The sequence below is a fragment of the Elephantulus edwardii genome, unplaced genomic scaffold, assembly GCF_000299155.1.
Source record: "Elephantulus edwardii isolate Elephantulus edwardi_28Jun2011 unplaced genomic scaffold, EleEdw1.0 scaffold00239, whole genome shotgun sequence".
In the NCBI taxonomy this organism is placed as follows: domain Eukaryota; kingdom Metazoa; phylum Chordata; class Mammalia; order Macroscelidea; family Macroscelididae; genus Elephantulus; species Elephantulus edwardii.
This window is the reverse complement of record NW_006399989.1, coordinates 1,791,180-1,796,419: the sequence shown is the minus strand read 5'-3', so window position 1 is coordinate 1,796,419 and position 5,240 is coordinate 1,791,180.

The following is a 5,240-nucleotide window of genomic DNA, read 5'->3' as shown; positions in this document are numbered from 1 at the left end:
GGGGTTTGGGGAGGTGCGGGGGGATTGTGTACCAATGAGGGAGTTTTTCTTTTGCTTTTCAAGGAGAGGAGCAAATGGGGGGGGAGGGAGGAGGGGTTTGTGCGGGGAGAGGGGTGCAGCAATGAATGAATGGAGTTCCAAAATTTCTGTAGATGTTCATTGAAATGAAAAATAAACTAAATTTTTTTTAAAAAGTTGCAAATAGAAATACCATTTGATCCAGCAATTCCACTACTGAGAATTTACCCTAAGGAAATCATACCTGCCACCCAAGCAGATATATGCACACCCATGTTTATTGTGGCTTTGTTCACAATAGCAAAGAGTTGGAAACAACCTAAGTGTCCATCAACAAACGAATAGCTAGAGAATCTCTGGTATATTCACACAATGGAATACTATGCAGCCTTGAAAAACAAGGAACTCATGCAATATTATTCAAAATGGGTGACCCTGGAGGACATTATGCTGAGTGAAATATCTCAGTCACAAAAAGACAAATATTGTATAGGGCCACTGTTGTAAAACGGGACTGATATCAGGGTTGAGGGAAGACAGAGAAGGATGAGATGAATGATGTATACTTATTGAAACAGATGAGGGAGTGAACTGTTTAAAAGGGATATATGATTGGGTATTATTGTCATGACAGGAGTCGAGAATGAATGCTGCACAATGGAGTGGACTTGGGGGAGGGATTGCATAACAATGAAATAATTTTTCTTTTACTTTTCAAAGAGAAGAGTTAATTGGGGAGAGGGGGGTGGCAGGAATAAAAGTGCAACAATGAATGAATGGAAACCCTAAGTCTCTGTAAACTTTCATTAAAATTAATTTAAAAAGATATGGAGAAAGGATATAACTGTCACACGCCTACTTAAAACTGAAATAGCACTTGACTAATTACTAATCTTTCCACAATCCTTCCTCTAGTGGGGAACAATAACAACAAAACCCATGGCTGTCATTAGTAAGCTTTATCCAAAGTACCTATCAGTCAGTCATAAACAGTCACACAGAAAATAATCTTAATAGACTAGTCTAGAGTTTCATTTTAGAAAACTTTCTCTCTCTTAAGATTATTTGTAAACTTTATTTTGTCAGAACATGAAACTCAATGTGTTTCAAATTTTGTCCTAGCTACCATGAAATTCTGAGCCAACTTCAGAATACAATTATAATCAAGTCCATTTTAGGAATCTAGCAACAGCAATAACTATTTGTGCTTCTTTTACGTAGTCTGTGCCACATTTTTATCCCTAACTGTCTTTCACGTTGTAACTGTAAAGATTCTCTTTACAGTAGATGAGTTACAAATCCTATATTAACAAAGGTATATATTAAGGAAATTTCAAACAATGAAGGCCATATGAAGGAACAGATCATATTCAGCATAGAAAACAGCTGATTTCAGAGGATGTGATTACTGTCTTAAAATGGGTGTCAGGGGGAAATGTAATAGAATTCTTTTTCTTAGCTCCAAATGGTACATCCAAAAACAATTGACAGCTACAGGGAGACAGATCCCAGGATGAAGAAAATCTCTCTCATTGAGATTTAATTGAAATGCTAAATTCACCACTCTTGGAGGACTTCAAATAGTAACTAGATAGCCTCATTTGAAGAGTGTGGTAAAACTGGATGGAGGGGTTGGATAAGATTCTTTTAAAGATCCTTTTTTCCTCTAATGTATGCAAAACATAGCCCTAACTATAGAAAAGAAAAATTACATATGAAGAGGAGGACAAAAAGAAATGTTTATTGAATGCTGACACATTCTAGCCAAAAGAGCATATTCTCACTGCTTTTGAGGTACTTGTAAAAAAGGAAGAATAATACAGACAAATACTGGATGAACCTACATATATAAAACACTTAGAATAAGCAAATGTATGGAGATAAAAGTTTATGATTTGTTACCAAGAACTAAGAGAATAGAAATGGGGAGTTACTGTTTAAGAAGTACTGGGTTTCTTTCTTCCTTTCTCTTTCTTTCTTTCTTTCTTTCTTTCTTTCTTTCTTTCTTTCTTTCTTTCTTTCTTCTTTCTTTCTTTCTTCTTTCTTTCTTTCTAATTGAGTTTCTTTTAGGGGGATGAAAAGAATTTGAAAATTCGTAATCCAACATGGTGACAGTAATTAATGTCACTGAATTGTACACTTGAAAAAGTAAATGTTTTGTTACATAATATATCACATTAAAAGAAAATAAAAGAATGAGTCATAAATATAATCCAAGCCTACATTTCCCTAATCCTATTCCATGTAAGTCTTACAGGAAAAGAGAAATTGAAAAATCAGTTTCATTGTTCCCCACTGAAATGAAAGAGTAAGTTAGTATTGTTAGAGCAAGACTTCACTCACTCACTCATTGCCATTGGGTTGGAAATGATTCATAGTTGACTTCCAGAGGATTTTCAGGAGGCTGTAAATTGCATGAGGGAAGATTTCTCATCTTTACCATGAAAAGTTACGGGGAATTGGAATACCCAGAGAGGATTTGCTTTTGGGTTAACAGTGCAACTCCCTACAGACCAAAGCTTAAACTTAAAAATCATATAATCCAGTGTTTTCACTTTATTGGATAAAAAGGAACACTGAGAATAGAAATGAATTCTCTTCCTTTTATTTACTTCACTTAACCATGTACTGGTTAAGGATAGAGATAGTTTTGTTTATCTTTCAATCCCTAACCAGTCTGAGACCTTGAACATACTGGTATTCAAGGTGACCACAGTGGCCTGGTGGTCAGCAGTAAGTAGACTGTACTGAGTTGCCAAAAAGAGCTAAGCCTCTTGATCCTCAGCCTATGATATTTTCTATAACAAAATTCATTCAAGAGAATTTAACATGTAATTGTTTGACATATCTATGTGCAGAATATCATCCAGGAAGAATGCAAAAGGTCACTCACTGCAAAGTCAGAGGAGGAAGAAAAGACCAAAATGGATGTCAGAAAAAAATTCTGAATATTGCACTAGAGTGCCAAGAAGCCAAAGCAAAGGGAAGAATTCAAGATAATGAGTTGAACGAAAGATTCCAAGGGCAACGCGGGAAGACAAAGTGAAATATTACAATGAAATGTGCGACGAGCTGGAGTCAGAAAATAAAAAGTCCCAAACTCTCTTAGCATTTTTTTAAGCTGAAGGAACTGACGAACAAATTCAATCCTCGAGTTGCAATATTTAAGGATGCTTTGTGGGGAGGGATGGGCAGGGAGAAAAGTGCGGCAATGAATGAAGGGAAATCCAAAACCTCTGTAAATGTCTATTAAAATAAATAATAATAATAAAAAAGGACGCTTTGGGCAGAATATTAAATGATCTAGGAAGCATTGAAAGAAGATGGAAAGAGTATACAGAGTCTTGGACCAAAAGGAATTGGCAGATACAGAAGAATTTCATGAAATAACATATGAGCAAGGGCTGTGGTGATGAAGGAAGAAGTTCAAGCTGTTCTGCAAGAATTGGCAAAAAACAAGGCCGCTGGAATTGATGACATACCAAATGACATATTTCAACAAACAGATGCTGTCCTGGATGTGCTCACTAAGTTGTGCCAGGAAATCTGGAGGACCTGACCAACTGACTGGAAGAGACCTATATTTGTTCCCATTCCAAAGAAAGGTGATCCAACAGAGTGCGGAAATTACCAAACAATATCATCGATATCACATGCAAGCATGATTCTGCTGAAGATTATAAAGAAATTACTGGAACAACACATCAACAGAGAACTGCCTGAAATGCAGACTGGGTTTAGAAGAGGCCGTGGTACTAAGAATATTATAGCTAATATCAGATGGAGCTTGGCTGAAAGCAGAGAGTACCAGAGGAATGTTTATCTGTGTTTCATTGACGATGCAAAGGCATTTGACTGTGTAGATCACAACAAATTGTGGCTTACTCTGAGAAGAATGGGAATCCCAGAACACTTGATTATGCTTATGCGAAATGTATACTTGAACCAGGAGACGCTCATCAGAACAGAGAAAGAAACATTGCATGGTTCAAAATTGGGGAGGGTGTGCACCAAGGATGTGTCCTATCTCCATACCTTTTCAATCTATATGCAGAACAGGTTATTTGGGAGGCTGGGCTCTATGAGGAGAAATGAAGCATCAGGCAATCCTGATAAGGTAGACTTATCAACAATTTGCATTATGCAGATGACACAACCCTGCTTGCTAAAACTGAGGAGAACCTGAACCATTTGCTGCAGAAGGTCAAGGACTGCAGCCTTCAATATGGATTGAAGCTCAATATCAAGCAAACAAAGATTCTCATTACTGGGTCTATTGGCAGCATCATGATTAATGGTGAAGAGACTGAGATTGTTAACAGCTTCAATTTGCTTCACTCTACAATCAAGACTCTTGGTACCAGCAGCCAGGAAATTAAAAGACAAATTTCATTGGGAAAGTCTGCTGTCAGAAACCTCTCCAAAGTAGTGAAGAGCAATGATGTCAGTCTGGAGACTAAGGTGCACCTGATACTGGCCATGGTCTTTGCAATTACTTACTATGCATCAGAGAGCAGGACAATGACTAGGGATGATAGAAGGAGAATTGATACCTTTGAGCTGTGGTGTTGGAGAAGAGTATTGAGTATACCATGGACTGCTAAAAGAACAAAGAAGTTTGTCCTGGAGAGAGTGAAGCCAGGCTGCTCCTTGGAGGCAAGGATTCTGAAGCTCCGTCTGACATACTTTGGACATGTTGCAAGGCAGGATCAGTCCTTGGAGGGGGACATCATGCTTGGAAGGGTGGAGGGACAGTGAAAGAGAGGAAAACACTCAATTAGGGGTAGGTGTATCAGAGACAATAAGATTGGCATAGGATAGAGCAGGGTTTAGGGCTGTTGTACATAGGGTTGCTATGAGTTGCAGGTGACTTGATGGCATAACAATAACAACATGCCAGTTTTAGCAATGAAATTCCAGTACCCCAGGAAAACCTGCTATCCCAGGCAAAGAAGGACAACTAATAACTCTACTGCTACCCTATTAATAAAGACTACAATGATTGTGATGTGTGTTGATTGTGGAGCCAAGCAAACTAAACCTGTTAACTATCTCAGTCTCTTCACCATCCATACTGATGCTGCCAATTGACCCAGTGGTGAGTATCTTTGTTTTCTTGATGTTGAGCTTCGAACCATATTGAAGACTGCAGTCCTTGACCTTCTGCAGCAAGCGCTTCAGGTCCTCCTCAGTTTCAGCAAGCAGAGTTGTGTCATCTGCAT